Genomic DNA, 11,309 nt, shown 5'->3' with positions numbered 1-11,309 from the left:
AGCAGCAGGAGCAAGCTTTTAGAATACTAGTTGACGCATTATGTAGTGAGCCAGTACGCATTGCACCTAATTTGGAGAATCCCTTTATTGTAACAACGAATACGTCAGACTACTCAATAGGAGCAATGTTAAGCCAAGGCAAATTTGAAAAAGATAGACTGTGTAAATATGCTTAACGATGCCTTCAGGGGAGCGAATTACGCTACCCAACGTATGATAAGGAACTGCTGGCTATAGTGTTTGCAAAAGAACAGTTTTGGCCGTACTCATTTGGGTGCTAATTTACAGTAGTCACCGATCATGAGCCACTAAGACATTATCATACGTCAAATCTGCCCGACATAAGATTCAATCGGCTAAAGGCGAAACTACGAGCTACAAGTTTGACGTAGTATATTGGCCAGGCATTCCAAACAAGGCACCTGACGCACTCTCTCGAAATTCAGTAATAGGAGAGGGAGAAATAATCACTAGGTGGCCACGCCAAGAACTGTATCAGCTGGTGGAAGAACAGGAGAAAGAAGGACTAGCCGATAGCGATGGGCCTCCAGCGCGCATTTTTAAAATACGAGTGACCCGTAAACAGCGTATTCAGGAAAGTACTAAAAAAGGAAAAATTATTCACTCTGATTCAGAGGATTGAGATAAAAAAGTACAAAAGAAAAAACAAAATTTTCATAGACAAAAAGGAAATAAATGTGACACGAAAATAGATGGTCTAGATGATGGTGAGGGAGATTTTAAAGCCGAGGAAAAAGTAGGAATAAGCAAAAAATAAGGCAAAAATTTAAGGAAAATAGTGAAAAAAAGAGGTCGCCCAAGAAAGAATATTATAGTTAGCAATTTGTGCACTAGCGATAAAAAAAAAAAAAAAAAGTGATTAAAAAAAAAAAAAAAGGAAAAAATAATAAATGAAATTAAAACAACAAACCAGGAGGTATTAATAGGTCATGAGACTCATGGTAAGAACGAAGTTCTTTTAACATGAGATAAGTATAGACACAACTTCTCAGGTAACAAGGAGGTCACCAGACCCATAGAAAGAACGAAGCTCTGTGAACGTTAGTACTGCATCCATGTTGTTTACTAAAACAAAAACTTGAAAAACAAATAAAAAAAAAAAAAATAGTTTACTACTCACGATGGTTTAACTTCGTAAGTACTGTATTTATGCACGACGTTCTCACGAAGTTCAACCATTGTGAGTACTAAACTATTTTTTTTTTTTTTCTATTAGGTTTTTAAGTTTTTGTTTTAGCAAAAAACATAAATGCAGTAATAACGTTTACGGAGTTTCGTTCTTCCTGTGGGTCTGGCCATCCCCTTGTTACCTGAGAAATTGTGTCCATACTTATCTCATGTTTACAGAACTTTATTTTTACCGTGGGTCCCATGACCTATTAATATCCCCTGGTTTGTTGCTTTAATTTCCTTTATAATTTTTTCCTTCTTTTTTTTTTTTTTTTAATTTCTTGTTTTATTTCATTCCATGTTTCTTGTTTTTTTTTTTTTTTTCATTTCTTGTTTTATTTATTTTTTTTTCTTTTAATTTCTTGTTTTATTTTTTTCTTTATGTCTTGTTGTGTTCTTTTTTTTCATCTCTTGTTTTATTTATTTTTTTCATATCTTATAATATTACATTTTTTAATTTTTTTGTATTTCCTCTATTTAATTCCTTTTTTTATTTTCATATTTAATCCTTTTTTTTCCATTCCCTATTTTATATCTTTTTTGTCATTCTATTGTATTTATTCATGTCTTTCGTAATTTTATTTTATGTTATATTTATATTTTATTTCATCAATTTTAAAAAAAATTTTTTTTTACTTATTTTTTTGCGATTTTATAGCCCATTAATACAATTTTTGTTTCATTTTTATATAATTACTCAATGACATTGTGCCATTATTTAATTATTAGATTAAAAATAAGTGCCCATAAAAACCGTTAAAATGATATGAGACTGTAAATTTATTTATATAATGATCTTACATAATTCATTTATAAGTGATATAATAAATTACTTTAGTTATGTAATTATGTGATATTATAACATAATTTGTTTGTCGAATTCAAAATAAGTGCCTTTAAAAACTATTGATACGTTCTTCAACTCTAGTTTACATGTTTGATTAAATTTCTTTTATTTTTTTTTTTTTTTTTATATATGTATTATTTAGAAAACAAATACATAATTTGGAAATTCAAAGCGAGCAGCGGAGGTCCGCATCAGTGAACATATGAAAAGTAAAAACTCCGATTCCGTTGTTCGTGCACACCAAATCAATTTTGACCATGAATTCGATTGGGATAACTTTAAAATCCTTGACAAAGAATCCAATTATAAAAATAGAATTATTTCCGAAATGCTTTATATAAAACTCGATAAACACAACATCAATAGAAAGGAGGATGTGCTTTCCTTTAATAGAGCATACCTTCCTTTACTACGAAAGTTTAAATGTCCCGATCGAGTTCATCGCCCTTTACCGTCTACCTTTGCGGTTCCGCCTATATTAGCGCTGGCTTGTGGTTGTAATTTATTGTCAGTCGACAGCACGACAGGTGACTAGTAAGTCAACCAAACTTACGAATTCTCGCGTATCTGCGGTAACAATTTACAAAAAATTTATTGTATTTTTGTGTTTGAGCCTTCCAGATCACTCATTGTGTGTTTTTAATTTTAATTTTGTAGCCTGATAAGGCTGACGCATATTGTCAGCGAAACGTTGCGCATCAATAAATCAACGCAGAAAATTGAAATACACTTTACTTGTATTTATTTATTTTCTCACATTTCGCCCCCAACGGATCACTGATCACTTTGAATTTCCAAATTCACCGGAGGGCACTGATATATACTAGCAAATCAAATACATAATTTATTATAAATTTAATGTTTTCAGTGAATGCATATAAAAATGGAATATTATTACTTTTTTTAATTCTTTTGTATTTCCTTTATCTTAATAATTTATTTATTTATAACAGTAATTATTAGCATTACTGTAATGCCAAAAAAAACCTCAGGTTTAATAAAAATTGGTCGGTATTTTATGCATCAAATGCATAAAATACAAATATTTAATGCGTAATAACGCGCCTTATTATATTTAATCTACATTACCATATTTGAGCTAATTAAATTTTTTTTTTTTTTTTTTTTTTTTTTTAGATGTATCATTTAGAAAAAAAATACATAATTTATCATAAATTAAATGTAGTATCAGTGAATGCATATAAAAATGGAATATTATAGTTACGAACCATACGATAAGTACAAAAAAACGAGTGGCTATAGTCAGCAGCGCTCGTAGCAGAGTGGGTAAGGTACCGGACTCACCTGCAGGAGGTCAAGGGTTCGAATCTCTTTGTTAAAAATGTTTTTTTTTTTTTTTTTTTTTTTTTTAAGAATTGTAAAAAAAAAAATTTAAAGTGAAATTAAAGTAATATTAAAATTTGTTCAAAAATTAATTGCTTGGAAGTGTGAGGGGGAATGGTGGGTAAAAGTGTGCAGAAGAGTAACACGGCACGGTTGGCAGATATACATATATAGTGGGAAGAGGGGAAGTGTATAGAGAACAGTCGGTGGGAGGGACGGGGTAAGGGGGAAATTTAAGAGGAAGAGATTTGGGGTAAACTATTTTCGTTTCAAAAAAAAAAAATCTGTCAGTTTTAAAATTACAGCCCCCCGAGTAACGCGACATGAAAAACTTCTTTCTCGAAATAAGGTCGTACCAAAGAGACGGAAAACTCGCGAGCAAGCACCATTCTCTATGACGGAACGCAACGAGTGTCCGTTAAAAGATATTATTGTTGCAAATTGTGGAACACCAGTAATAGTGAAAAGCGAATTAGGAAATCATGATTGGGGCTGGCAACTGATACAAGCAAGCTTGGTGGCCGAAGAAGTAAGGAGAGTGAAGGGCACCTGACAGTCAAAGGAAGCAGATGAGGTAGCAGGAAGCATCGAGACATTTGAGAAAGGTGTTTTCGAAGGCAGAGGTGTTGAAGCATTGAAGAGAGCCGATCAAGCACGAGAAAGGTCAAAGAAAGAGAAGAAACAAGGAGGAACACCACAGTACAACCAGATATACACGATTTGTTGGAGGGAAGATCAGACAAACTGCGAGTGCAAGTGATGATCGACGTAAGGAGGCAAGATGTAGAGGGAAGGCCAGGAATGAGGATTGACATGTGGGAGCCTAACGAAAAGCGTATAAGGCCCTTACCTGAACAACCACCCTCACCAGACCCTTAAAGCGACTATAAGCCATTGACGGAAGAGAGTACAACGACAATAGTTATAACAATATTGATCGTGTTAATAATTATGATAGTAATATTAATAATAATAATTATAAGAGAAGCAATACAAAAAAAAAGAATAATAAAGCTAGTACACCGACACAGTATATTGTATAGAAGACAGGATGAACAGAAACATATGTGTGTTAATATATATATGAAAAAGCGTTAGTTTTCAGTAATTCGTGGCCCTTGGACGAGCCGCGAGTGAACAACAGATTATAAAAAAGAAAAATATAAAATAACTAATAACTGCGCAACCAACAGATATTCTGACAAATAACCCAGCCCCTTGTAAAGATAAAATTTTGATAAAACACGTCCAAAAATAAAAATTTTTAAAATTTTCCCGGCCCCTGGATGCACCGCAAAAAAAAAAACGCGTTGACGGAAACAGGTAAATAAACAATAACGTTAGGATCGAAGAAAAATGGAAACACACATTTGAATACTGGTAAAGGTGGGGAGTTATAAAAATATCATACGAACGATATGACAACAAAAAATCAAGCATACAAGATGTTAGTGTGGCATTCTCTAACGAAAAATGTAACAAAAAGAATTTATAATAAGAATAATAATTATAATAAGTATTATGTAAAAAAAAAATGATAATAACAATAAGGTAATTAACAGGTAACATTAGCAAACCAAAAGTGAGGAGCTACAATCAATAAAAATTATATAACACGTATAAAAATATTAAAATTACGCTGCAAGTATGGAAGATACAGGGTGGAATAGATGAAAAAAAAAAATAAATTAATTGAAAAGGCAGAGAAGAGTCCAAAAAGAATATTAATCAGATCTTAGGTAACTCAAACTAATTGTTATTATCACTGAACAGTGTGATCCCCTAAAGCAATCACATTCACGGCGTTAAGACCACCCATTTCTTCCTCGAAGATATCCTAAAACACCCCACTACCCCCAGCAAGTCCACAAAGATCCTTCCAGCACGGGCCTGGAGCTATTAAAAGCAATTCTTGTAAATAAAGGAGGCTCATGGACTGCACAGAAAACTCCCTTAGCTGACACTTGTATTCCGGAGAGCAAAAACAAGTTACGCATTGAAATTAAAAAAAAAAAAATCAACGAAATGGATTACTCGGGTGCGAGAGTGACGTTAGAGAAATAACTAGCAATGCTGCTGGAAACAACCACAATGATTTCTGCTGAAATGAACTCACCCAGTACCTCACGGCGTGAGACATACCAAAGACCTGCGAAGATTACAGTGACGGAAAACTACTAGAATAATGCAGCAAAAAAAAAAAAAAAAAAAAAAAGAAGTAAAAAAAAGTAGAAAAAAAACAAACAAAAAACAAAAAAGCAAAAAAGATAGGAATAGTGGTTAGGTAGTCACCAATCTGGGCAAAGATGGCGCCTACAACACGCAGAATAAAGCGTACGCATCGATAAAAAGTCGCAACACAAGCTAGCGAAAGGGGAGAGAAGAAAGTTGAAAACAAAAATTGCAGTGAATGGGTACCAGCGCCATCGGGTTATCAAAATCTATAAGGCTTCATCATTATTACCTTTCCATGCATGAAACACAAGAACGGAAGAAAGGGATCGGAAAAATTTTACGAAAAAAAAATCGGACTGACTAATGAGCCAATTGAGCCTCGGGCACAAGATTGACAATCTTCCCAGACTTGCCTCTGTTAGAGTATAATAATAATTTGTATGTGTTGATAAAGTGTACTTATTAAATTATCAACAAGAATGAGAATTTCAAAGGAAACAAATAAATTATAAAAATAATAAAGACAGGGTAAGGAAACATTAAGTATGTGGCAACAAGGAAGTGTAGTCACAGTTAAATAGCGAGAATTAGATGTATGTATTCGGTATAGCGTATGAGAAAATAGATATCTCTAAAGAGAGTGCCACACTCACAACTAAAAATAAGCACAAGGTTCTTTAATAGTATTATGCATTGGATCGCCATCATATTCGAGTAAAGTACCTTACAGGTACATGTATGTGCATAAGCGTACATATAGAAAAATAGAAACATAGATAGAACGTTAACAAAGACGACACACCCAACAGCTCTCTTTTCTCACCCCTCACTCTCTCTACTGCGGTTCTTAAAAGGAGTCAAAAACAAGAGTATACCTGTGGAAATAGAGGAGGATATACAAAATAAGAAACCATTACGGTCACGTGTATCACCAAGCATACAAATACGAAGTAGTGCAAATAAAAGGGGAGCTGTCAGGCTGCAAGGGTTAGGCGTGGACGGCGGCAGAAATATCATTAGGTACGGTGGCGAAGTCGTTTGAATTTTTAAAAATGTGGGGGCCTCTTAGTACTAAATTTGTCCAGAATCTTACAGGTACAACAAACAGTTCCGGAAGTGAATGCGCAGCGGCGGGTGCAGTGACACTGCAACCAATAATTATAAAGACCATACAAAGACCAGTCGTGTTGTAAAACCAAGTACTCATGGTGGTCAGAGGTCGTTTACGTAGGCTTTGAGGTAGGAAGCAAATGATTTCACTCAAAATCTACAACATTTTCTTAAAATAAAAGTTGTATGATTCAATATAACTGCTTAATGTTAAGTCGTAAATTGGGACTTAATTTGCTAAACACATTTAAAGTTCATAACTAGTTAAAATCTCATTGACGGAGCAGAATCTTTTGAAATGCCAAAAATAGTTGAAGAAATACTTCATAGTACATTTAAAGATGCTAACATTGCTTTAGATTGAGTAAGACACGATTTTAAAAAGCATTTAACATTAACTTGTCATACCTTGTGTTAAGTTATTTCGGGCAAGAGTTCGTGAAAAAAATTAATTTAAGTTTTATTGGAAATTTTAAAATATAGAAAAAAAATGCTTTCTTACATCTAACTTTAGTTCACATAAAAAGAACTTTAAAAAGTTTTCAAAAAATACTTTTACTGACGAATTGCTTTTAAAGTCATAATTAGTTATTAAAAAAAAAAAAATCATATCATTCAAAGTGCCAAATGAAAAAAAACCTGTTTATGCTTGTTTCATTATTTTTAGTATGGATATAAACTTATCAGCAAATAAGGTTATACCTACAACATTATGCGATAAGGTTATATTTTACAACAAATATACTTTCTTTTGAAAAAATAAAATTCTAAATCATGGAAGAAAAATAAGAGCATGTTACATAGCAGATTATGCTACTTAGAAGGTATTATAAATCCAACATTGAAAACTGATTTATATTGTGTCAGTGCCCTTCGATGAATTTAAAAATTAAAAGTAAAAAGTGATCCATTTGGCAAGATATAAGAAATGAATGAATTCAAGGTGCATTTCAATTACCTTATGCTAGTTTATTGTTGCAACGTTTCGTTAACCATTTCTGTCAGCGCCATCAGGCTAAAAATTTTAAATACAATAAAAGATTTAATAAAACTAATACACATAACAATATGATTTTCAAAAATGAATTATATAACTTAAAGTTATTGCTTGCAGAGTTCCAGCATAGAAAGGGAGTACAAAAGGTACGCGTAGGGCCATGACTAAATGCAAGAAAACGCGAGGATTAGCATTAGGTACTTCGTGGGCAATTATAACGGAGTTAAGTTTTATTTTTATTTTTTTGTGGAATTTAACATAGTAGGTAGATCTTCTTTTCTCCTTTTTTTTTTATTTTGTAAATCAAGGATATTTTTTCTTCAGTGTCATGTTTTCATTCACAAGAGTAAAACATTTTATAATTGTTTGTAAAAAATACTATTAAAGACTTTTTTTTATGTTTAGTTAATTAATTTATAAAATTTCATGTTAAGCTTTATTATTTGAGAATACTAATGTACGAGATCATTATTTATTGGCCTCTACCTATGCATGTTTAATAAACCTGACAATTAGTATTATAACTCAATTGTCATAGGTCAAATGATAGCCTAACAAGAAATCACACAACGCAACAGCACTTATCTAGAAGTTGCAACGAAGGGAGACAGTTAAGGGCGTTTAACTTCATACTGACATTTGAACTTTTATATTGAAGATACGCTAAAATAAAGAAAAGTACATATTCCTTCTTATTGATGTTGTTCTGGTCCAATTTAATGCAAAGCATTTCAGAAATAATCTTGTTTTTTGTATGTAGGTTCATTGTCAAGAATGTTGATGTTGTTTCGATCAAAGTTATGGTTAAAACAATTTTGATGTGCGCAAACAACAAAAGCCAAATTTTTGTTTTTTGTGTTCGATGATGCGGACCTACCTTTGTCTTACCCACATATGATGCTTAACAGTTTAAAGAACGAATTTAATATTGTTGGGCATCAGTTTTATACAAATTATTTTGTTACAAATTTTTAAATATATGTTTTTACAATAAATATATAACTAAAAGTGTTATATTTAAATTGTTTCCTGTCAACATTAAATAAGCTTCGTTATTGGACGTTAGCATCTAAAGTCTAAGAAATGAAAGTACTTATAAAACGTATGGGAAATAGTACATAATAAAAATTGTAATTGTTTTTTAACTACTGTCAACTTAAAAACCAATGTAGTTAAATTTAATGATACCAAGGTAATCATCGGCACTATGAAAAATTAAGTATCATAGTAGTATTTGATTGAAAAGTAGAAAAAAAACCATGACAACCATGTCCACTATTGCTGTCTAATGCATTAAAACAAAAACAGTACTACTTGTATACGTGCTGTTAATGCTTAACATAACTTATTTGTATTTTATTTAGAAATAAATCAAACTAATCATTATTTGCGATATTATAATGGCAAATAATGTTTATTAATTAAAAGAAGGATTTGTAAAAGCTTAGTAACAAAATCAGCCGAAGAAAAATTATTACTCTAACGCTCCTAAAATTCAAGCAGCAAAAAAAATGAAAGAATTTCATCATACTTGTGTTTTTAACGTAATAATATCAATAAGTCTATGGATCTAGACGTATAGTATCATTGAAAAAATTGTTCGTGAGTTTAATGATTTCCTAGAGAATAGTTTGGCGATGCAGCTGTTAGCTATGTTTCTGTAAAGACAGCAGGATAAACTTGCCCGTCAAAACTGAAATTTTTCCTGAACACAAGGTGTAAGGTTGTTATGTCTATTATTGAACCCTGCCTTCCATTTAAAACTAAATATTTTGGACTGAAATCTCACTCTTTTTTGTAGCTGGTGAGACCAACAGACAGCACAACCATTAATTTGTTTATAGAAACAGAAGGAGAAAGAGTTTTATAATAAATGCGTTGTAACATATCTTTTTTTTTTCAAGCAGATTCTTATGAATTGAATTAATCGTTTAAATTGTGCTTACTCCCTTTGACTTGTTTTTGAATTTATTCATTTTAAATAACTCGTACAAAAAAAAAAAAAAAAGAACTATGAGTCAGTCTTCGGCAAGTTACTTTCAAAATTCAGAAGTACACTCGATAAGCAGCAGCAGGCCGCTTCTGACTATAACGCTACATAAAGAATGCACCTCCCATAAATTTTTAAGCTAAACTTTTATGTTCGAAGAACTATGAAGCTGGCACTTGCTGACTCCACATATTGAGCTTTGCTAGGAGACGACTATTGAGGAATATCATTCTAAAAAAGACTTGAAATTTATACGTTGAGAAAGAGAAAAATAATCATTCAAGTCATCACTTTACGCAAAGTAAGTGATAAAAGTGAAACTGCAGTCTTACATATCGATAGAGATAAACAGATCATTGATAAAATAGATTATTAAGATTGCGCAGCAGCCCGAGGTGCACTAATTTAATTTTAACATTATGTTGTGATTTTAAAAAAAACAATAAATCAGACTTTTCTTTGCAAATACGTTTCTTACTCAAACACTATTACACAATGGTAGTTTCCTCATTAAAATTTCCTTTTTTTAGGAGAATGTAAGCACGCATTTCCTTTTCTCTTAGAACATCACGGAGAATCTGGTAAACCTTTTAGTAATAAAGTTACTTACTACTGGAAAAAATCAAAGTTGTCATAGACAAGTCATAGTTAAGTACACGTGACATTAAAGAATTGTTTCTCACTTCTAAGACTATAAATGCTTCTAAAAATATGTACACACTACTACTCGACTCAAGTTTCTTTCCCCATGTACTAGACTAAGAACACAGAAGCAAATTTACGACTAACCTACTACACAGATCATTTAATAACGGAGATATTGCTTAACTTTTCTATAAATCAGATTCAACTACTGTTTTCTTAGAATAATCACAGAAATGCAAACAAATTTTTAGAGTTTGTCAATTAAAAGCGAATATTAAGTTATATATGACAGTGAAAAAGAAAACGAGGCTTAACAGTGCAGATGTGTTGAGGCAAAAGTTATGATACGGACAGATAACAGTATAAGAAGCTTATAAAGTAGCGAATCGCAAAATGAGGGACAAGTGATTGGTCGAACAGATTGTAGGAGCTCCAAAAGTGTTTAATAGTGCCAACATGTAACAAGATAGAAGGACTAGTGAATCAAGTGTGTTAAGAAATGAAAATGTGGAATTTTAAATTAAGAAAAGTGGATTTATAGTTATCGCAGAAAATCCAAATTTTGTAGCTTTTCCAGATGTAGTGAGAAAAGAATAAATAGTTAAAATTTAATGACATTAAAACATTTAAAAATTATGTAGAAGTAGACCTTATGTAACCAAGAAGAACGAATAATATTGCAAATAATAGCAGCAAAAAAATACAAAAGGTCATATTCGTGTTGCAGATTGAAATTTTAGTAAAAAAAAATAATAAAAAATATATTTCCAGTTTTAGTACAGTAAAGGCCATAATTTTTATCTAATAAAAGTGAGCAATTATAATTTAAAACTTAATATACATCCAGTCAAAGCTAAAAACTCGTAGACGAGATAATGATGCGATAGTTAAGTTACAATAAATTGTTCTGAATAGATTAGTTTCATTTTATCTTTTTTATTTCAGAAAATCTTTATTTAAGTGAGACATGCAGACAATATAGTACTTCACACAGTATAATTACAGTTTCA

The sequence above is a fragment of the Copidosoma floridanum genome, unplaced genomic scaffold (genome assembly GCF_036245765.1).
Source record: "Copidosoma floridanum isolate Cflo_tuat_1 unplaced genomic scaffold, Cflo_Japanese_pri ptg000017l, whole genome shotgun sequence".
Classification (NCBI taxonomy): Eukaryota; Metazoa; Arthropoda; class Insecta; order Hymenoptera; family Encyrtidae; genus Copidosoma; species Copidosoma floridanum.
Note: the sequence above shows the minus strand (reverse complement) of the source record.